The following is a 24,010-nucleotide window of genomic DNA, read 5'->3' as shown; positions in this document are numbered from 1 at the left end:
ATTTGCCCAGGATCACCCAGCTAGTGAGTGATCAAGGCTGGATTTGAACTCATGAGGATGAGTCTTTATGATCCCAGGTCTAGCACTCTGTGAACTATGGCACCCAGCTTCAGACATAATGAGGAAATTAGTCAAATACGAGTTCTCTTCCACTTCTAAATCTATGATCTTGCTATTTCTCTCCTATTTCTGTACAAGTCTCTTTTTTTTAACCTTTTTTAAAGGGTGTAAATGGGGATTTAAGTGAGTTGTCCAAGGTAGCACAGCTAGGTAATTATCAAGTGTCTGAGGATAGATTTGAACTCAGGTCCTCCTGACTCCAGGGCTGGTGCTCTATCCACTGCGCCATCTAGCAGCCTCTAAACCCATTTTTGTAAAGTGCTACACGTCTGTCTGTATGTTTTGATCTTATCTCTTCTGCTAGATTATAAGCCTCATGTGGTTGTGGGCAGTTGTTATTCATTCTTTTGTGTTCACCAGCATCAAGTGCTTGGGACAACAAAAGTAAATACTTAATAAATAAGCTAATAAGTAAATGAAACACTGATTTAGTCTAGTTTTAAACTTACCTTCCTTTGAAATCACTGCCAAGTCCCCAGTTATCTTATCTTCAGTCTTCTCATATATAAAATGGGCATAATATTTGTCTAATGTAGCTGTAATTAGAATTCTTGATAATTGGAGTAACCCTTGAATCAACTTATCAAGTCAAGTTCATTCAGGAGGGGAATTCATTTCAGGATTCTTGGGGAGAAATTCAGTATAAGTGCCCTCTAAATTTCATCTCCTTGAGGCAAAGACTGTTATCCCACCCCTGTAGCAGCTTTGCTACTCTTTATCTCAGAAGTCTATCTTCAAAAAAATTACGTTGTTAACCATAAAATTATGGAGATGGGAAATAGGAAGGAAACAAATATTTATGAAGTTTCTACTATGCACATCTTCACAGCAAGCCTAAGACATAGGTGCTAATATTATATCCATTTTAATAGATGAGGAAACTAAGGCAGACAAATGTCAAGTGACTTGCCCAGGGTCACACAGTAAGTGTCTATACCCAGATCTGAACTTGGTTTTTCCTGACTGCTGATCCATTATATAATGTGCCACCCAGCTGCCTCTAACATGTACCCTCTAAAATTATATAATTATTGATTTGGGGAGGGTATAAATAAGACTTGTGATTTCACTAGGATGAAAAATCCCTAGTTAGGAAACTCTTTTACTAGTGCAGATCTGTACTTGCTCTCTCCAACTTATATAATCTTACTTGCCTGGGCTCACTAAAGTTGTGACTTACTCAGGGTCACCTAGTCAATAAATATCAGAGTTGGACTTGGGTTCAAATCCTCCTGACTCTGAGGTTAGAGTTCAAGACACTAACACTGTGTATAGTCAAATATAATTTTAAAAAAATTCTTGAATGCATTTAGGCCTTGCTATGATGGAGGAAATCATAGGTTTTGTTTTGTTTTTTTTTATATCTTCAACATCTAGCCTAGTGTGTGGTAAAATGCAATCACTTACCAAAAAAAAAAACCCCTTTTATTTTGATGAGCAGATGAGGGGAGCAGAGATTTGATCAGCTAATAGGGAGGAGAATAAAGGAAAGTGATATAGGAAAGAGGCAGCATGATAAAGGGGATAAAGCCTGGTCTCCAGATTCAAGTCCCATTTCTGATGCAAACTGATTGCCATCTTGGACAAGTCACTTAACCTCAGTGTCCTGAGCCATTCTCTTAGACAAAATGTAGATCTACATTGGAGTTTCTTCTGGAGAATTTCTTAACTTAATAAAGTCATATTTCACTGGATTTCTTTCGGCAATTTGATTTTGAAATAGACCCCAGTAGGGAACTTGCAGCCTGAGATGAAGCTGGGTAGCTGACAGCTCCCCATCTCCCAGGCTTTCATTGAGTTCACTCTCACACTACAGGAGGTAGATGGCCTTGGCTAGCAAAATCTCAATGCAGGCATAGTCTCGACTCCCTCCTCCTCTGGGGGCTCTTACCAAAGCTCCTACAACCAGTCTCTGCTTGCAGACTCCAGGGCTCCCATCAGTTTATCTGCACTGACTCAGTAGGATGCCCAGCCCACTGCAGGCACTTGATATCTTGGACTAATCAGAGGATCTTAGAGCTGAGCTCTCTGTGTCTGTGCCTGACAAGGACTCTTGTATGATCTTAAATATATTCATGAGAGGATGCTTGTGGGAGAAAAGACTTTCAAGTTGCATTTTGGTCTACCAAGGGTCAAATGCTTTTTTTGTCATCTGACGAGAAGAGAGGGTGATGCTCATCATCCTTACACTTTTCTATGAATGTATGACTGCAAAAGTATATTTGAAAAAGTCTGCCTGCTTCCTTTTTAGGGTTTTCAAGGCAAGGCAGAGTGGTTCAATGGAGACAGCTCAGGACCAGCAGCCTTAGAGTTGAGTCTCACCCTGATGCTTGATTTACCATTGGAGATATCCCTTGACCAGTCTGGGTTTTCATTTCCTGGCCCTTGGGCAGAATCATCTCCAAGAATGCTTATCTGCTCAAAATCTCTGATTTTATGGTCTTAAGGACTTTGCTTCCTATGTAAACTTTGGGATCATTCTGGGGTCAAAGGACCTGCTTGAGGTTTATTAGCTTGGTGAACTTGGAGTCTCAGTTTCTTCATTTGTAAAATTAAGGGCCTTGATGGCCTCTGAGATTTCTTTTCAGTTTTAGCTGTATGGTGAATGAATGAAACACTGATTAAGCATTTGCTGCATAACAAGCACTGGGAAAGCTACATCCTTGAAACATGAATAGATCATTCATAAGAAAGACAGGCTATAGATCAGTATTTGCTGATAAATTTATTTTGGTGGGGGAATAATAGTAATCTCTTTTTCACATGTAAGGGATAATTCAGTCTTCTTAGATATGTTTTTAAATTGCACCTCTGTGTGCATTGCATCTTTATTATTAATTATTCAATTACTTGGTATGATAGGATCAACGGACAGAAGAGCTGCTTTAATAGTTCATCATGGTGTGGTTATGACCTTGAGTTCTTTTTTGTTTTTTAAAAATTACTTTTGTTTATTTATGTTTATTCATTCATTCATTTATTTATTTTTATCCATATGCTCGTGTATATTTTTGAGTTACAAAGTTTCCTTCCATCCCCCTCTTCCCACCCCATCTCCTCCGAGGTGAACAGTCAGATTAACATTGTATATTCATATTTTTAATAAACATGTTTATAGATTAGTTATTTTTGGTATGAGGAATTAGGATTAAGGGAAAGAGATACATAAGAGATTATTTTTATAAAGTGTTCAGATTCTGAAGGGTTGATTTGTGTGTGTGTGTGTGTGTGTGTGTGTGTGTGTGTGTGTGTTTCCCTCTGGATGGGGATAACATTGTCTGTAGCTAGTCTAATACAGTTGTCCTAGCTCTCTGAACTGCTGAGAGCAGCTGCTTTCCAGCAAGGTTGTTCATCTTATAATGTTTTTGTTAATGTGTTCTCTTGGTTCTGCTCCCTTCACTTAGCATCAGATCTTATAATTCATTCCATGCTTCTCTAGAGTCTGATCATTTATGATTTTTTTATGGAACAATAGTATTCCATAGTATTCATGTACCATAATTTATTTAGCCATTCCCCAACTGATGGTCATTTCCTTAATTTCCAATTAAAGAACTGTTTTCCTTTTTATATAATTTATTCAGGATATAAACCTAGAATTGGAATTGCTGGGTCAAAGGGTATGAACAACTTTATTCTCTTTGGGCATAGTCACATACTGCTCTCCAGGACCCTGAGTTCTTTAAGGCCAAGACAGAGAACAAATCTTGGGAACTGTAAAGTTGAAAGAACCCTTGATTTGGAGAAGAATGGATCTATCACTTAGCACCTGTGGGACCTTAGTCAAATTACATAACTTCTTTAGACTTCGGTTTCCTAATCTGAAAGTTAAGGAGGCTAGGTGAGATGGCCTCAATATTTCCTTCCATCTTTGTCTTTATGGTCTTATGTTGGCAAAGCACTGTGACTCCACAAGTCTGGAAAGGCTTTGAGTAAAAGAAGTTTTAACTAACAATTCTTCCTGGGGCAAGCTCTCCATAATGAACCCAGGGTTGTCATAAAAAACATAAATCAACTTGTTATTGTGTGAAGTAATTGGAGCCAAGTGACTTGCCCAGTGTCACACAGTTAGTGTCAAGTGTCTGAAGTCACATTAGAACTCAGGTCTTCCTGACACCAGTTTCAGTGTTCTATATACTGCAGCATGTAACTCCCCCACACTCAACTCTTAAAACAAATTCTATTAGTGGCAGCCCCTGAACTCCTTTGGCAGCCTCCTGGGTGGAAAGCCCCTGGAACAATGTCCTATGAATGTGTGGCAGAGTCCTTGCAACATTCTCTGCCAGAGAAGTTGGTCCTGGATGGGGAGGTAGCAGTCAGGAAATTTAAATAAGCATTTATTAAACTCCTACTATGTCCCAGGCAGTGAATGCTAAGCATTGTAAAAACAGTGTCCTTGCCCATCAAGTTATTTATAATTTACTGGGGAGAGTGGTAAATAATAGAAATTTGTAAATAACTCATTACACACAATATTTATAAAGATTAGTTGAAAGGTAATTTGATGGAGGAGGTTTTGGGGGGGTGAGCTTTTGAATGCTTGGCATGATGGTGATGGACCATAAACTATGTTGGAAGAATATTGTTTGAAAGAAGAGGTTTGACTGGTCTTTGACTTTACTGAGTCATGAGTAATTTCTTTTTCTTTTTCTTTTTTCTATGAGTTCTTGAGTCACTGACCATGGTGATGAAAGACCACGTTGGAAGAGGTCTTTTTGAAAGAAGGGACTATATTTAATTTATAGTTACCCTGTTGTCAGAAGATTCCTTCTGAAAAGAGGCCAATTTTGGAGGTTTCTTTCCCAAAATCTTTCTACCCATCCCAGAGAAACAAAAAAACTTTCTCTGGATTGAGCTCCAGCACAATGAAACCCTGAGCTTGTAAGTGTCTGGTTTATTTTCTTCCTCCAAAAGACCCTTACTTGCTCATAAAGCACTCGGACAAATAAAAATATTGGATAGAGGGATTATATAAGAAAATTACCAAAAATTCTCAGACAAAAGCCTATACATACCACCATCAAAAAAACTCTTCTCCCCTCTTCGATGAAGGCCTTGAATCAACTTTCATGTATAGTGCTACTCTGTGTGCCTCAATGACTTGACCTTCTTCCTATTCAATACCTATACAGTGCGCATAGCTCAAGTTACCATTAAACATCCAAGACAGGCAATTGGTCCCTTTATTTCATGTTTCTATGTCTTATTTAACTTTAATTCTAACTTTTTTGTTCCTGAGTTTCATACTACCTTGCCACATCTGTTGTTTTTTTAATTCTTCCTCTGCCACTTTTGTAAATTAAATTGATACTAGTTCCTTTGGAGGTATGGTTAGGGTATAGAGGTGGTCAATAGTTTCCAGTGTAGACATCTATCCAATTTCCCACATGTGTCTGTTATTGCCTCCAGGTCTTCATGATGTTGTCCTCTTGCTTTTGTTAGTCCTTCCTATAAGGAAATAATTCTCAAGCATGCCACAAACATTCTCTGAGCAAGAGAGAGAGAGGAAGGGTCTTACCCCACTTTATGGGAGTATACCCAGTCTAACTAGAAGGGCTGCCATATGGAAAAAGGGGAAGAATGCTAAGTAGAAAGCTCCCTCACTATAAAACTATGATCCTATGATAAGTTGCAGGGAAGCAGATTTCTGCTCCAAAACAAAAACTAACAAACAAAAAACCCTCGTTATCATTGAGTTATGCATATATATGCAATAGGTACCTCAGGAGGCAATGAGTTTGTCATTACTTCTAGAGTTAAATAGGAGCTGGAACACCTCTGGTCAAAGATCTTGGAGATTCTGCCCAAATGTGAGATGGATTAAATGGCCTCATGCCTCTCTCAAATACCGAGATTCTATATTTTAGTTATGTATATATCAGATCATCCCACTAGACGGTGAATTCCACAGAGTCTCCAAACTTCATAATCCTGTAGTAACCAGTCTAGGTTCACTGAACTATAGGCTCTTAGTGTGTTTTGATAGAATTTAAGATAAGTCAACATATGGGAACAACATGCCTATGTTCTTTGACTCGAACCCCTAGAATATAATAGTAGTAGGGCAGTGTGTACCTTGAGCTGCTGTGTTCTGAGACCTGTTGCAAGTGATAAAAAATAGTGTGTAATTTTTGAAAAGGGCGAGGTTAGGGGAGCAGGCATAGTTATCACAAGGCACAAACTTCCAGATTTGGCAATCTCATCCATTTTCTAAAAGGAATGCCCCCATATAAGACAAGAGACCATCCAGCCTTGACATGAAGAATTCCACTGAGAAGGATTCCATTTCACTCTGCACAGGTCTAACTTTACTTTTTTTAATTCAAATCTAACTCTGCCTTTTTGTAACTCATCCATGGCTCATGTCCTCTGGAACCAAACAGAACAAATCTAATCCCTCTTAGCTATTTCAGTCCTTGATGGCAGCTATCAAATCTTTCTTGGAATATTCTCCTTTCCAGGATAGAAATCACCTTCAACTTCTTATGGGACAGTTTTCAAGGTCCTCTACCCATTCTTCTCTGGCCCTGTCCAGATAATCATTAGATTGGGAATACCTGGAGGGTAGGCAATGTCACTTGCCTTCTTTTGTATTCCCAGCACTTAAGCCAGTACATAGTAGACACTTAATAAATGTTAATTAATTATTATCAATATTCTTTCTAAAATGAAATACCCAGAACTGATAATAATATTACTAATGTGGTCATACCAGGATAGAGTACAGAGTACAACCACTTCCTCTCCTAATGCAACCCACGTCTGGATTTTTTAATATGTTATATACAATACTGACTCATTGAGCTTTCAGGCTACAATATAAACCATATTTTTTTTTTGTCGAACTCCCATCCCATACTCATGATATTGAGAAGGAGCTAGCTGTGCTTATGCCCACCTATTTCCAATTGTCACACTAAACATCCTGTGGAAAGCATCCAAAGGTCTATCTTTTAATCATTTATTTTTTAAATTGATATTTCATTTTTCCAATTACCTGCTATGATAATTTTTCAACATTCATCAATTTGCAAATTTATAAGTTACACATTTTTTAACAACTCTTCTCCCCCCCTCCTTGGCAGAAAACATTCTGGTAAAAGTTCTACATAAACATTTGAATTAAACATATTTATATATTAGTCATTTTGTGTAAGAGGTATTAGGACCAGGGGGAAAAAGAAAGAAAACCATGAGACAGGAAGGAAAAACATAAGAGAAGTTTTAAAAAAGTGAACATAGTATACATTCAGATTCTGTGGGTCTCCCCCTCCCCCAGATTCTGAATGTTAATGGCATTGTCTATGACAGGCCTCTCAGGGTTGTCCTTGGTCTCTGCACTGCTGAGAGGAGTGGATCCATCTTAGTTGATTATCTCACAATATTGTTAAGGTGTACAATGTTCTCTTGGTTCTGCTCCCAAAGGGCTATCTTTGCTTAGGTTTAGGAGGGAACAGAGTGATTTCATTGTGTTCTTCAAGGACCTGGGAAAACTTTTGTTGGTAATAACAGGTGGGAAGAACAGTCCCTGGGATTCAAGGGAGAAAAGAAAGAAAGAGATGGTGGAGATGACTTGGGATGTCATCTGTGAGATACCCCAGATCATAGCTTTGGACTCTCAGCCCTCTGCAGTTCCATTCTTTGGTCCTCTTCTCCCTGGGTCTTCTTCCTTAAACCTTACCCCCAGTGTTCTTATCCCTCCTCCCTCCCCATCTCTTGCTCAGCTTGGAGGTGGAGATGGTCTTGCTTCCACTAGGACACTGATTGTAAAGATTAGCAGAATCACTCTTAATCTGTGTGGGGGGAGGCAGAAAAATGGAGTGGGGGTTGAGGAGGGTCCTGATTCTAAGCCTGGCTCCAACTCTACACCTTTGTGAATTTAGTCATGTCATGTTTGCTATGTAGTGGCCAGAATGTAAAAATGCCAGACCTGGAACCTGGGGTACAAGTCAAAGAACATAGGCATGTTGTTCCCATATGTTGACTTATATCAAATTCTATCAAAACACACTAAGAGCCTATAGTTCAGTGATCCTAGACTGGTGATTCCAGGATTATAAAGTTGGGAGACTCCATGGAATTCACTGTCTAGTGGGAAGGGTCCAGTATATTATTTGAGCAAGAGAATTTTCCAAAATATCACTGACAAGTGGTTAACTGAGAGTCTTCTTGAAGTTCATTAGTGATGAAATACTTGACTTACCCACTCTACTTAGGACTGAAGTTCCAATTCTTTGACAGTTTTTCTATGGATCAGAAATGTGACATTATAAAGCCTACCTGTTGCTGTTATGTTCAGCCCTCTGGAGTAATGCAGGACTAATCTAAATTCCAATTCTGGCCTTTGCAGACTATGATCATTCTAGACTAAATATCTCTAGTTCTTTTCATCCCAATATACTTGGTCCCTGGTTCTCTTACCATTCAGGTCATCTTCTATACTCTCCATGGTTCTCATGCCCTTCCTAAAACTGGGTGGCTACAATATCAAAGATATGGACTGCATAGGGAAGAGTCAGTTGGATGACTATACCCATATTACATTTCTCACAAATGTTTGATTGTGAACCTCAGATTTAAAGAGGACTGTCCAGGCCAACCATGCATTTATTCCTCTCCAGGCTACATTGCTTTCTCATGTTTCTATGATTTATTCTACCATGCTGGAAGGACCACCTGCACCTCCAAGTTGACCAAAAATTGGGGAAGGAAGAGAGATAGGGATGATTCTGAGTAATTGTTTAAGAAAGAAGACCCAGAGTGAAGAGGATCAAGGAATAGAACTAGAGAGGAATGAGAGTCCAAAGCTATGGTCTGGGGAAGGGATATCTCTGCATTCTAAGCCATCTCCACCATCCTTTCCCACTCCTGTTTTTTCAGTTTTATTATCTTCCTCAATTAGAATTTAAGTTCCGTGAGGGCAAGGACTATCTTTCTTTTTATCTTTTCTGTAACTCCCAGATCACTTAGTTGCATAGGTAATACCTGGCACATATTAAGAATTGATAAATGTTTGTTGACTTGACTTGGCTAGTTAGTTGACCAACAATTATTAATAGCCCTGGCAAATCAACCAATCAACATCTATTTAGAATCTCTTAAATTCTATGCTAGGGGATAGGTATATAAATAGGAATAAGGTTCTCATTCTCCAGCTTCCATTCTATTGGAGGATCCAACTTATGGTGGCAATTGGTGACTAGGGAAGGTAGCTTTGCCTTAGAGGTCACCAAAATTCCATGTCTAGCCATAGGGTGATGGATCATTCTGATCTGTAAAACCACAAAGAGGGGTGGCTAAGTGGTGCAGTGGATAAAGCACCAGCCCTGGAGTCAGGAGTACCTGGGTTCAAATCTGGTCTCAGACACTTAATAATTACCTAGCTGTGTGGCCTTGGGCATGCCACTTAACCCCATTTGCCTTGTAACCCCCTCCCAAAAAAAGCAAAGGAACTTTTGTCCTGCAATTTTGGGGCGTCAACAATTAAAGATAGAATTTTGGGTAACTGAGATATCAAGGGCCATTGAAAGGACAAAAGAATTCGAGCTCTCTGGAATGTTAAAATTGTTCATGATTTATTATAGCTAATTATTACAAATATATAGGTTAAAATTCCTAGGAAATCAGTAACCAGTTTAAGAATAGTCTAGTGAAGTTTGAATGAGAGTGAGGGAGGAGAGAGAGAGAAATAGCCCCAGCCATTTGACATGGGGGCCTATAATGAACCACCAGGGCCTAGCTAGGGAGCACATAGCTTAGGAAGGAAAGAGAGTTATAGACATCCTGTAGGATCAGAAGATAGAATCAAGAAGAGAAAGAGAGCCCTGTTAAATATCCTTCTGTGGTAGATTGGGCAAGGGGTGGCACTTGGGGAGTGGTCTTATACCTTGGACCAGGTATCTTCCAATGGCAAACTACCTACTGGTCCTTCCTGTTCCAAAGTGCTGGAACCTCAAGTTCAACATTTCATTTCCTGTCACACCAGCATCTATGGCCAAGGTTAGGAAAAATGGGGGACAAGAGGAAAAACAACAGGGTCAAGGGAAGACAAGATACAATAAGTAGGGGTCAGGTAACATCTCAGGAGCAAATAATCTTCCACAATTAACAAGATTTTAATAGCATTAAAAGATTGTGGATTTTGTTTCCGCTACATTCATAATTCTCTACATCAATCAGATCCTAGATGAGGTTCAAATACCTAATTTTTACAGGTCATGAAACCAATGCCCAGTAACCACTTTAAGAATAGTCTAGGTGAAGTTTGAGTGAGAGTAAGAGAGAAATAGCTTCAGCCATTTGGCATGTGGTCCCATAGTGAACCACTGGGACCTAGCTAGGGAGCACATGGTTTAGGAAGGAAAGAGAGATGTAGATATCAAGGTCACACAGCTAGTAAAGGACAAAACTGGAATTAGAATCAAGATCCTGAGATCCCCAAATGGATACATAGCCCATTGTATCATGCTGCCTCTAGACTGGCTAAGATTTATAAAGACCTGGAACTTCTAGAAATAAAATAATAATTCTTTCATCCTCTAATTCCAGGGCATCCACCCCATGATGAGCCCCAAAGCCAGTTATATAAATTCCTCTCAAAAGGTAGAGGAGGGCACAGTCTTAGAAAATTTGAAAGATCCTTGTCCTAATGAAGAGAGGGTAAGCAGAGGTAGGTCCAGGGGTAAAATGCCAATAACTAACTGGGTGTTAAGGTATAGGTATAAGGTATAGGTAAGTGAATAAACCAAGAGCTTAAGAAACCAAACCAGGTTTGCAGGGGAGGGAAAAAAGGAGTCATGAAGTCTGCAGGGAGGAGATGCTATTTCCCTGGCAGGAAGCCACTAGGAGTCCAGCTGGTCAGGTCCCAGATGAGTGGAAAGACACTGATGAGAGAAGGCATCGCTTTAACGTCTCACTGATGAAAGATCAGTGATTTTCTCTTGGGCTGAGAGAGAGGGAGAGGACAGGCTCAAGGAATTTTAAGGCGTCCCACCAGAAGACAAATGAGAACTCACCCCAGTGTGTTGTGGGGATGAATTTACAATAGAGAAAATACAATTCTCTAAGGGTCAGAGTTATGAGGTTTAATAAGATGGGGATTATATGGCCTAGACCATTTTTTTTTTCTGGCTCTCTTCCCTGAAAACTTATTCTGCAAAATGTACTGAGATCCCATCCATTTTCCCAGATGGCTTTTTAAGTGAAGCCGTTTTTTAAGTTCAGGAGAGGGAAATTGGAGTAGAGGAGAGACAGGAACAAGCTGCAGGTCCCAGGAGATAGAAGCCACAGAAAGGCCAGGTCCTTGGAAAAGTATAAAGTCATGGAATGTCAGAACTGAAAGGGACCTTAGAATACAGAATGCCAGAGTTGGGAGGGGCCTTAGAACACAGAATGTCAAAGCTGAAAAGGACCCTAGAATATAGAACCTAAGAGTCTCAGAGTTGGAAGGAGTTTTAGACCTCACCTAGACCCATACCAGAAGAAACCTAAGTCTTTTCATCCATATTCACTGTGGAATTTTTTTTTTTTAGGTTTTTTGCAGGGCAAATGGGGTTAAGTGGCTTGCCCAAGGCCACACAGCTAGGTAATTTTTAAGTGTCTGAGACCAGATTTGAACCCAGGTACTCCTGACTCCAGGGCTGGTGCTTTATCCACTGCACCACCTAGCCAGCCCTCATCCATATTCACTGAAAGGAATCATACAGCTGGTGTTTATATCCTTCAAAGATAAAGAACCTACTACCCCACCAAACCCCCCTTCCAAAGGATTCTCATTCCTCTCATTGTTGAGACTTCTTCCTTCTTCTGTAGAGTCAAAATCTATTTCCTGGTACTTCATACCTACTGAAAACAAATAGCCATTCAACAAACCTACAGTATGCAGAACATTGGAACAGCAACAATGACAACAACAGCAACACGATGAAGATGAATGCTTCTTCATAACTATCTTTTATTTTTTAGGTTTTTTGCAAGGCAAATGGGGTTAAGTGGCTTGCCCAAGGCCACACAGCTAGGGAATTCCACCTAGCTGCCCCCATAACTATCTTTCAAAGACTTGACTCTTCCACTGCTTTCCCCCTCCCCAATCTTCTCTTCGCTGGGCTAGATATAGTCATTTCCTTCAACTATTCCTAAAAGGGCACGCTCTCCAGTTCTCTTATTGTCCTCATTGTCCTCCTCTTCTTCATGCATTCACATTTATCTTAAATGTGATGGTAAGCACCATACTTCACCTGTGGATTGGTCAGCACAGGGGACAGTGGTAACTGTGGATAGGAGGGAAAGAATCTCTCTTGAATTTAGACACTTTAATATGATCTAGGATAATATTAATTTTGGGGATGGCGATGATACATTCCGCATTTTTTTATCAAACATGTGGTCCACTAAAACTTTCAGATCATTTTTAAATGAAAGGTTTATTGTCTGGTCATATTGTCCCTATCTGGTGATTGTGCAGTTTTGATGCTTTTATTTGTTTTGTTTAAAGATTCAAATGCAAGGCTTTAGCCATATCTTCAATAAATTTCCTTTTCTCTTGATGTATTACAATCGTTTTTGAAAATTGGTTTTCAGCTATGTATTATCCTAGAAATAGGACAAGCATGTCATTTCTATCTTCACCCAACATTGATGACAATGATGAACAGCATAGGACCCATGTTAGACTTTAGTCTAGTCAAATTCCTTTATATAAGAAAACTGAGGCAAAGATTAGGCAGATGACATGCAAAATTACATAATCAATCAAGAAAAGAATCAAGAATAGACCTGGGAGTCTTAAATTCCCAGGATTCTTATGCTCCCAAAGTCATGGAATTTCAGAGAGGGAAATTTTCCTAGTTACATCTTGTTCAATAAAGATTAATAAAGATTCCTACCATGATACCTGCTTCTGTAGAAGTTTGTTTTTTTTTTTTAACTATCTCAAGTGAGTGGCAATTTACTACCTGGAGAGAAAGTTAGAGGGCATTGAACATAGAATCATAGGCAGGAGGCCCTGACTTTGAATTTATTTGTATTTTCCTGGGCAAATTAACCAGCTTCAGTTTTCTCATCTGTAAAATGGGATAGTAATAGCATTAAACTTAATAGGGTTATTGTAAGATTAATGAGCAAAGATTTTAGACTATACATATATAAATGCTAGCTATCATTATCTCCCAGAGAAGCCTTTCCTCTTTTCAATAGCTCTCTGAAGATAAGGAAAATTTTCATGACATCTGTCCTAAATTTGCCTTTTTTTTTTTTTTGCAAATTCTTGCACCTGTTTCTTCTCTCTAGGACAAAGAGATCAAGTCTTATCCTTCCTCCAAGTACCTGTCAGACATTTGAAGTTTTCATACCCTCCATGAATCTTGTCTTCTCCAGTTAAAAATTCTCCATTCCTCAGGGGGTCGATAGGTAATGCAGTGGATAGAGCACAGGCCCTGAGTTCACATACGACCTCAGACACTTAATAATTGCCTAGCTGTGTGACCTTGGCCAAGTCACTTAACCCCATTGCCTTGAAAAATATAAAATAAAAAGTCCCAGTTCCTTCAACTGATTCCCATAAGCTATGGGCTCAAGGCCATACACCAAACTGGTTAGCTCTCCCATCTTGCCAATGCCCTTGCTAAATCATGGCCTAAAAAAACAGAATAGAAGACTACAGATGTGGTCTACATGATTTATCAGCCACAAGCCACAAGCCATCTTTGGAGTCTGGTGAAATCATGGATAGGCAGCCAGCCCTGACCTCAAAACATTTTTATAGGGCAGAGAACCCCAAGTCTGAGACTGCTCTAATAAGACCCACCCACCCGGTCAATTCTCCTTGAGGCTCTCAAAGTTCCAACATAATGAGGACAATGGCAGAGGCCTGTTAGAGAAAGAGAAATTGGGGTCATGTCAGATGACTCCCCCCTCCCCTCAGCTGCCCCATTTGATCTATTTGCTTACCACACCTCCTCCTCTTCCTTTCACATTCCCTTTTGTTTTTCCCTTTTCTGCCTTCCTTATTATTCATCAGCAAGGATGGTTTGGCTCTCTTGACAGAATTGTGTTCTAAAAGGCTTTGATGTATGGAAGCACCATCTTGGGATATTAGCTATCGTATGTTACCATACACTGCGAGCATCAACAGCCCTTTGTTTACATGGGGAAGGCCCAGTGAATGAGTCTGAACAGGACTAAGGAAGAAAAGACTCAAGGAAAGGAGATCAGAGACAGCAAGGCTGATGGGGGAGGGTTGGGCGGGCTCCCCTGCCTGCCTGGCCCTCTTCCAGTTGAGTAATTATGTTCTGTTTGCCTTCAGTTTTTTTCCCCTGGCTTCAAATACAAATCTATATCTCTATTTTCTTCCTGTGTGATCCCCAGGGGCCAGGTGGCTCTGCTCCGCTTAGCAGCAGTCTCCAAATCAGGGGAAACAAGGACTCCTTAAACAATGAATCAGAGAACTGGAATCTCAGAGCCAGAAATCATTTCAGGGGGCTCTCAGGCCAATAGCTATGTGAGAAAGACTTCTGCAGCATCCCCAGAAGAGCTTCTCTGGGCTTGAAGACCTTCAGTGATGGGAAACTTGCTCCCTCCTGAGGGAGCCAGTCCATTTCCCTTTTCCAAAGCCTGATTTTTGGGAAATTCTCCTATTATGGAAACAAAGCAAAACAAAAAATATCTGCCTTTTTTGTAACTTCCATTCTCTGCTTCTGATTTTGGCCTTTTGGGGTCAAATTAAACAAGTGCAATCTTTCTTCCACATGACAGGCCTTAAATACTTGCAGACTGCTTTGTTTTTCTTTGCCACCCCTATTTGACCACAAGATTTCCCTTCAGGCTAAGCTGTCAGTTCAGTGAATAATAAACATTTGTTTAGAGCCTACTATGTGCTAGGTGAGTTGGTGACATGTCTTTAATTTTGATATGGGGGTGACCCAGGTGTGTGGATCCTTTGAATTCAAGAGTTCTGTGCTATAGGAGGACTACAGTGGACCAGGTATCCTCACTCAGAGCAGGTTCAACATGGGTAGGAGGAGGGGAAACTGGGCTGAGTAAGAAGGGCTGATCCAGCATTGTTTGGAAAAGGAGCAAGTCAAAGCTTCTATGTTGATTGGCCAAGGGATGGGGTGCTGCTGGGAGAGATAGGGAGTCCTCTCTCAAAAGCAAGAACAGCCATAAAATTCTACTTCTGTCTACTACTATGCCAAGAAGGGGCTTCTGGGAGAAACGACATAAACAGGATTTAGAATGAGAAGACCAGGGTTCATATCCTCTCACTGCCATTTACTAACTCTATGACCTTGGGTCAATCACTTTTCTATGATTCAGACTTCTTTTTTCAAATTTTAAAAAATTTATTTTCATCCATAGGCACATGTATATTTTTAAGTTAGAAAATTTCCTTCCACCATCTCTTCCCATCCCCCTCCCCTCAGGAGTGAACAGGTTAGTACTGTAAATACATATTTTTGATAAACAATGTTTACAGATTAGTCATCCAGACTTCTTCTTTTTTTTGGCAAAATGTGGAAGCTAGACAAAAGGGTCCCTAAGAGGAAGGTGCTTTGGTAAATGTCTAACAATCTGCTGGATGTGATGATGTTCAAATGGCATAATTTTAAAATGAATTTATCTTATTATTTCCCCATAACTTTCTTAAGGCTAGATAATCAACAAAATCCTTAATTCAACTCCTAATTTGTGACACTTGCCAATTTCTAAGGTGTAAATGCTCACTTTGAAATCTAAATTGAGGATTCTCCCAAGTCAATGGAGTAGAGCCAAGCTCATCTCTACTCTAAGGTTCCTTCCCACTCATATTCCATATTCTTGTAAGCGTGGCTCTGCCACCTACTATTTATGTCACCCTAGCCAAGTCACTGTCTCCCTGAAGGCTTTTGCAACTTCATCTGAAAAACGAGGGGTTTAGATCCTAGGATTAAGAGATTAAGAACTGAAGAGTACTTTAGAGTACCAACCTCCCCACTTTACAGAAGAGGAAATTTAGTCTCAGAGAAGGAAAGGGAGTTCACTCAAGGTATGAGAGCTTGTATTTCAACTGGATCCAAGGTTCATTTTCTTATATCAAATATTCTTTCAGTAATGCTCCTATGGGAAGGATGCGTTGGCAGACACAGCCAAAGTGACAGATGTATCTATGTTGTTGTTGCTGTTTCAGTTGTTTTCAGTTGTGTCTGACTCTTCATGACCCCATTTGGGGTTTACTTGGCAAAGATACTAAAAAGATTTGCCATTTCCTTCTCCAGCTCATTTTATAGATGGGGGATAGAGGCAAACAGGATGAGGTGACTTGTCCAGGGTCACACAACTAGTAAAAGTGTCTGAGGCTGGAATTGAATTTAGTTCTGCCTAATTCCAAATCTGAAGCCTCTATAGATAGATAGATATGCCTTTATAGATATATAAATGTATCTAAAGATGACCCTAATTCAATTTAATCCAGAAAATATTGATTAGATGTCTACTATGTGTTGCTCACTGCACTATGCACTGAGGATACAAAAAATATAAAAAGCAAGCCAGTTTTGCCTTCAAGGTAACCTCAAGGGGTGGTGTTGAGTATGATGCTATGATACTAAGTATCATAGAAATTATGCTATCCTTGATGCTTCTGATCTGTTTGTAGTATAGTAGAAAAAATTATTGCTGGTTCTTGAGTTTCAGGAATAAATGATAATTCAAATCATGACTCAGTCACTTATTACTTATTTCACTGTGAGTAAATCAATTTTCCTGGGCCTCAGTTTCCCCATCTGTAACATTTTGCACTCTATTATGCAATTCTTCCTCTGAAGACAGGACCATTGGACATTAGATTTAGAGATGGAAGGGACCTTGGAAGTTACTTAGTTCAACCTTATCCACATTATTACCTTAGTGATTCTCAGAGTAACCCCAGAAGGTAGGTGATACTGTATTGCCCCCACCAAGAGGAAGTTGAAGCTCAGAGAAATTATTTGTCCAGAATCAAATATCTAATAATTCTGATCAACATTATTTGACCCCCACATCTCACTTCCTCCAAGGTCAGCACTCTATTATGCAAGTGCCTCTGAAGGCAGGACCATTGGCTACTAGATTTAGAGATGGAAGGGACCTTGGATGTCACTTAGTTCAATTCTCTTTTTTTTTACAGAGGAGGAAACTGAGCTTCAGTAACTTGAAGAGTTTGCTTCAAGCTACACAACTAGTAAGTGGAAAAGTTGGGAGCCAGACTTATGTCCTTTGACTCCAAATCTGTATCCACTTTACTATCCTATCTCTAAAAATAGTTTATTTCCATACCTCTAAGACAATGTCTCCTCCTTTTACCTTCCCCTTCAGTTCAGGGGGGAGAAGTGGGTCATTTGTGATCAATCTGTAGTCCTGGAAATGTTGGCAATCCCCTGACTGAACTTCACATCTAATGTGGCATTTCCTGAATTCTAGATAAAAGGGACCCATGGTGGCCGTGTTATAAGCTGCCATATGTCTCTCTCTAGCCTTTGTTTTGATAGCAATAACTTGTAAGTAGATAAATTCACTGTGAATGTGAGCTTGTATCTCTCTTACTTGAATATAGAAACCACCTGCTCCAATGTAGTTAAACTGGACAGCAGGAAGGAATAATAGCTGACATTTATATAGCATACTAAAGCTTGAAAAGCCCTTAGTACAGATTGCTAGCCCCTCTGATCCTTACAACAGTCCTTTAAGGTGGGTACCAATATTATCAGCATTTTTCAGAAGAAGAAACTGAACATCAGAGAAGTCTAGGGGCTTTCCCAGGGTCACACGGCAAGTAGAAGTTCCAATGTGGGCTCTTTCTGATATTGAGTTCAGTTATCCAGTCCTTATTGGGATAGTAGGAAACAAGTGGTAGTTGGAATCAAGAGACTCAAGAGAATGGCTTTGTCCTTACGTCTCCTAGGCACCTTGCACATAGTAGGCACTTGCTAATTTAGCTTAGAGGGAGATATGTGCTATATGGAAACTCATGAAACTTGGATTCAGGATCCTTTGAATCATACCTCAGATACTAGTATGACTCTAGGTCAGTGAACCTCAGTTTCCTCCTCTTTAATATAAGGATAAAAATAACTTACCTCCCAAGGTTGTTTGTGAGGATAAAACTAACTAAAAATGTGTAATGTACTTGCATACCTGAATCCACTTTGTTGTAGGAGTTAAACTATTTTTCAGTCATGTTGGAATCTCCATAGTCCAATTTAGGTTTTTCTTGGTAGAGATACTAGACTGGTTTGCCTTATCCTTCTCCAGATCATTTTACAGAGGAAAAAACTGAGGCAAAATGACTTGCCCAGTGTCAAGCAAGTAGTGAGTGTCTGAGATCAGATTTGAACTCATGAAAATGGCCTTTTCAGATCCAAGTCCAGTGTGGTATCCAACACCCCCCACTTAACTGTCCCATCATAATCAATCATCATCATCATTAATCATCATCATCATCACCATCATCATCACCACCATCACCTTCATCATCAATTATTCACTTAATTAATGAATTAATCACTTAGAATTTCCTAATGTGTTCTGTCTCTGACATTAGTTTGCTTTTTTTTGCCACTTGACAAATAATTTAACTTCTCTGATCCTCAGTGTCCTCTTCTGTAAACTACACATAAATCCCAAAATATCTATTCCAAAGGATTATTGTGAAGAACTTGGAAAACATAACAGTGTAACTGTATATGAATTAGTTATTTTTATGCTTTTAAGTCCTTTCACCATAGTCTAGAACTATAACTAAGGTGGGATGACTCAAACTGAGCTCCAGATTGCTAAAATTTAGAAGGGATTGACATTTCTTTTTAATTGTCAACATGTAATTTATTATCTAGTTAACAAAAATAAGTAAAGTCCCAAACTACTAGCAATTCCTTCCCTGTTCCTACAGTGAATTCTACCTAAGCTTAGCTTTGCTATTTCTCTCTCTCTGTAACCCCCCCCCCCCCCCCCGCAACCCAAGTGACTCTGGGATGGTCTTTATCTTCCCCTCGTGTGTTGGTTTAGCAGGATCTGGATTTGGATTTGTCTTTAAAAATATGATTTCAGCATTTATTTTGTTACTTGTTTATTCTAGCTGCAAAAAAATAAAAAAAATTTTGAAGGTTGGTAATGGTTTTGTTACCATCCTATCCACCATGCTTTGGAATATTCTGTTAAGTAGAGTGATATCCATCTGGGAAACAGAGAACAACACTAGCAACAAAAATAGTTGACTGGGAATTGAAACACATCTGACGAACTGTGCAATCCCACCTTCTTTACTCCATCCATTACCATCACCCCATGAACCTCAACTCAAGCATTAGCCCTCCTACCCTCTCACTGCAAGGAAATACTGGTCATATACAATCCACTTGTATAAAATGTTAAGGTACACAAAGCACTCTTCATTTATTTATTTAGTCATGGTGTTTTATTTTTTTCCAATTTCATGTAAAGACAATTTTAACATTAATATCTTAATAAGATTTTGAGTTCCAAATTTTTCTCCCTCTATTCCTCTCCCCTCTTCCTTTTGGCAGTAAGCAATTTAATCATTTAAGCATATTTCCATGTTAGTCATGCACAAAAACTTTTCATAGGTTTTCTCATTCAATCCTCAGAACAACACTATGAGGTAGGTAATATCATTATTCCATTTTTATAGTTGAGGAAAATGGAGGTTAAATGCTTTGTCTATGGTCACATAGCTAATCAGTATCCTGAGGCTGGATTTGAATTCAGATCCTTTCCTCATTATTGTAGTTAAACAGATCTTGGGTTTGTTGTATAGGATTTAATGGTTCAAACCTTCCTTGATTATTATGAGAGTAAAGTGGATGAGCTTCCTCTTTCCTTTCCACACCCTGGAAAGGTTTGTCAGCTCTTTCTACCTCATGGACCTCCCATCTGAGTGGGAATAGGTTGTTCCTCTTAACCCCGACTCTCCTGAATAAATATTAGGTGAATAGAATCTGGCTGTGATATGTTGTCATTGAGGAACTGGGAGGGAGAAGTGGTTCTGAGTCATCATTGAGTCCAACCTCTCTCATTTTGTAAATGAGTAAGCCCTAGAGAGAGACAAGTGGATTTGTCCAGGGAAATCAAATGCTACTATACCTTGAAAATAGTCTGGGCCTGGAGGGAGAGAAATCCAACAACTGTTCTTCCAGGGGTGCATTCTCTCTTTGTTCCAAGGTAAAAGTTCTGCTGCTGACTCCCTGGAGAACCAGGAGAAAGCCTCAAAAGTCACTCCTTTTGTCTTCATCTGAATAATGAGGGGTTTACTGATGGAGGGGATGAAGAGTGTCCAAAGGCAAGATATGGGCTATGTAGTAGTAGCTCTTGATAGAGTCTTTTTTCACTTAGTGACTTCAAAGCACCTCTCTTTGCTCCCAGCCTTCAGAGGTACTCTGTGTGTGTGTGTGTGTGTGTGTGTGTGTGTGTGTGTGTGTGTGTGTGTGAGTGTGAGTGTGTGTGTGTGAGTTGTGTGTGTGTGTGTGTGTGTGTGTGTGTGTGTGTGTGTGTGTGTGTGTGTGTGAAAGCCTCTAGGATTCTTCATTCAAGGGCCAATATTCAATATCAGCAAAAGAGGAGTGGAAGATGATCATGAACAAGGCAATGTCCTATGGACACTCCAAGAGCTGATCTGGAGTTATCCAAAGGTCTTCTGTGTTATAGATAGATGCATTATGTTGGATGAACAGAAAGATATGCTTAAATATCATGCAGAATGGGAGGGCAGAGAAGAGCTGAGACTCAAACTGATGTCCTCATCACTGGGTTATCATAATATCAGAAAGATGATTATATTTGCCTTTCATTCTCAAAGAAGACCATGCTATCAGGGAGATGATGTCGTGACAAGTACATGGATTGGATTTGGGGGGGGGGGCTGTGCTAAGTCACCAGCCTCTCTTACTCCTTCAGAGTCATCTGAGTCCAGTGGCCAAATATGAAGCAGGATGACTGGAGATGACCCTCGATGTGAGGCAATCAGGATTAAGTAACTTGCCCAAGCTAGCAAGTATCAGGTGTCTGACACTGCATTCAACCTCCCATTCTCCTGACTCCAAGGTTAGTGCTCTATCCACTAGGTCACCTGCCTGCCAAAGAGATACTATGAAGAGAGACAACATGGTAGAATACATTTGGTACATATCCTGGAGTTAGGAAGACTTGGGTTCAAATATTGACTCTGGGACTCTGTGTGTGTGTGTGTGTGTGTGTGTGTGTGTGTGTGAGAGAGAGAGAGAGAGAGAGAGAGAGAGAGAGAGAGAGAGAGAGAGAGAGCACTTTGCTGGGAGTATACCATCCAACTTCCAGCATTCCACTGAGATAGGCCTCTAAGGTCAGGGATTCCAAACTCACCAGGACCCACCCTGAACCTCTTAAGTTCTCCTCCTAGCTACCAGGATACATATCTCTCCCCTCCTCCCTCCAGGGATTTGATGGAAATTGTCTTTTTCTCTATTAGAAAACCAAGGAAGAGATGTCAAGAATGAAGAAAGATCCCATCCTGGGAAACAGCACCCAGAGTGGAGTATGTCCATTAGGGTATGAATGTGCCCCTAACCACACAGGCTCCCAGGGAGACATTGAGAAAATTGCTACAAGGACAGCAAAGAGAATGGAAAATCTATCAACCTGAGGCACAGAGGGACAAGGCTGCTGCAAGAGATGGGTGGCACTGATGCTGATGGAGGGAATGAAGAGTGTCCAAGGGCATTATATGGGCTGTTTGCTTTTCACTCGTTACTCCTGGTAGAGTCTTCTTTCATTCTGATAATGGGAAGCAGTAGGACAAACCCTAGAGATCATTTGGTTCAATTCCCTCATTTTACAGATGAAGAAACTGAGGCTCAAAGAGAGGAAAATGATTTGCCCAAGGTCATATAAGAAGAAAGTAGAAGAGTTAGAATTTAAACTCAGATCTTTTCACATGTTGGGGGCTCCCCCTTTATCCATACCCTCACCCCAGACTTCCATTCTTTCCCCCAAAGGCATGGTATTTAGTGGATAAATCTAATTGGAGGATATTGTGATAACTAAAGAGCTGAAGCTGGGACACCTAGGATTATAAAGTAGCTCTGTGTGAAACTGGACATGCTATTTAACATCACTGGACCTTAGTTTCCAATAACAACAGCACCAACAGGCGTGTAGAACTTAAAAGTCTGCAATATTTTATATGTCTTATTTCATTTGATCCTCATAAGGGCAATTGTTATTTCATTTTATGGATGAGGAAACCAAAGGAAAGTTAAGTGACTTGCCCAGGGTCCACACAACCAGTAAATGTCTAAGGTCAAATTTAGACTCAGGTCCTCCTATCTTCAAACCTGATGTCCAGGTGTCCACTGTGCCACCTCTCTGTGTCTGGTTAGAGTGGACTTAGCCTAAGGTGAAATCCACTATAGATACTTTCTAGCTATTTTATGGCAGACAGCTCACTTCACTTTTCTCAGTTTCAGTTTCCTTATCTGTAAAATGGAAATAATAATTCCCAGAGCTGTTGTCAAGATCAAATGAGATAGAATTTGTAATAGTGTGTATAAATGTTACCTCTTCCCATTATTTTACATCAGAAGCTAGAGATGTCTCATAGATTATAAGGAGGCAATTATTTTAGATATTAGAAACTGGAGAAAAAGGCATAGGAAGAAGACAGTAGAAAAGCAGGAAAAAAACTGCACAATAAATGGGTTTAAGAGTAGGATATCTGGAAGGACCACTACAGGAGCAGATGGCAGAGAAGCATTTTTCTCAGCAGGTGACAACATACTACAATTTGTTCTATAAAGAGCACCAGGGCATGAAAGACTGCTGCCCACAATCATGAGTTGCCCCAAAGAATGTAGATTTCTCTACTCATGTTCCTCCTTGCTAGCTTTTTTTAAATAAGTATATGCCCATTATTCCCTATGGACACTATATACAGTGATGGAAGAGTATGAACCAGGTTGATGGGTGGACTGTTATATTTTTATTATTCCTGCTTTTGTCTTCTATTGAATAAATGTTATGATTATTCCTGCTCCTGCCTTCCATTGAGTAAATGTTATAAATGTTATGATTATTTCTGCTCCTGCCTTTTGTTGAGTAAATGTTATGACTATTCCTACTTTTACTTCTATTGAGTAAAGGTTATGATTATTCCTGCTTTTGCCTTCTATTGAGTAAATGTTATGATTATTTCTGTTCTTGCCTTTTATTGAATAAATGTTATGTTCGTTCCCGCTTTTTATTTTTAATGTTATTGCCTTTTTTTTTAGCTTAGTAATTGTTTCATGTTTCTGCATCAAGGGTGTTATTGTGACTGATTGATTTTGGGTAAATAAGAAGCTCACTAGTGGGGGCTCAGACACTATAGTGAGAAGCAATAGGAGTATATATTTTTGCTCACTAGGGTTACCCCTAGGACTGTGAGAGAGTGTTTAAGTGGTAGTAATGTGGCACGCCACCAGTCCGGGAACCCCACATTTTCTAGCTTGAATATAGTTTGTTGAATGAGCTGTCCCCAACTGTAAATCAATATTATACCTAAGATACACTTATTTCTTACTTTTATACATTGTGTGTTCCTGCTGTCTCCCTCCTTCAGAATGAAAGCTTGTTGAGAGCAAGGATTATTACATTTCTCTTTATTTATATCTAATACAGGGCACCTGGAACACAACAGACATTTAATAATTTTCTTTTGCAAAAAATACCACTTTTTCATTTTATTTTTTCACTATTAAGTGAAATACTATTAAGTATTTGATTTTTCCAGTTACATGTAAAGATAGTTTTCAACATCCATTTTTGTAAGATTTTTGATTTCCAAATTTTTCTTTCTTCCTTATATCCTACTCCCTCCCTAAGATAGCAAACAATCTGATATAGGTTATTCATG

At 39.6% G+C, this 24,010-nt stretch overlaps 1 long non-coding RNA gene across 1 annotated transcript in view; it reads left to right on the top strand.

The window, feature by feature from the left end:
• Positions 1-21,796, top strand: part of LOC141490989 (uncharacterized) — a 68,064-nt gene extending 46,268 nt beyond the window's left edge. Inside the window, exon 4 of the long non-coding RNA XR_012469416.1 lies at positions 21,590-21,796. This is a non-coding gene — a long non-coding RNA (uncharacterized LOC141490989). The remainder of the gene's footprint in view (positions 1-21,589) is intronic.
• Positions 21,797-24,010: the final 2,214 nt, after the last annotated feature.

This window comes from Macrotis lagotis, chromosome 1, assembly GCF_037893015.1.
Source record: "Macrotis lagotis isolate mMagLag1 chromosome 1, bilby.v1.9.chrom.fasta, whole genome shotgun sequence".
NCBI classification, from domain to species: Eukaryota; Metazoa; Chordata; class Mammalia; order Peramelemorphia; family Peramelidae; genus Macrotis; species Macrotis lagotis.
Note: the sequence above shows the minus strand (reverse complement) of the source record. Positions and strands in the feature narration are given on the sequence as shown.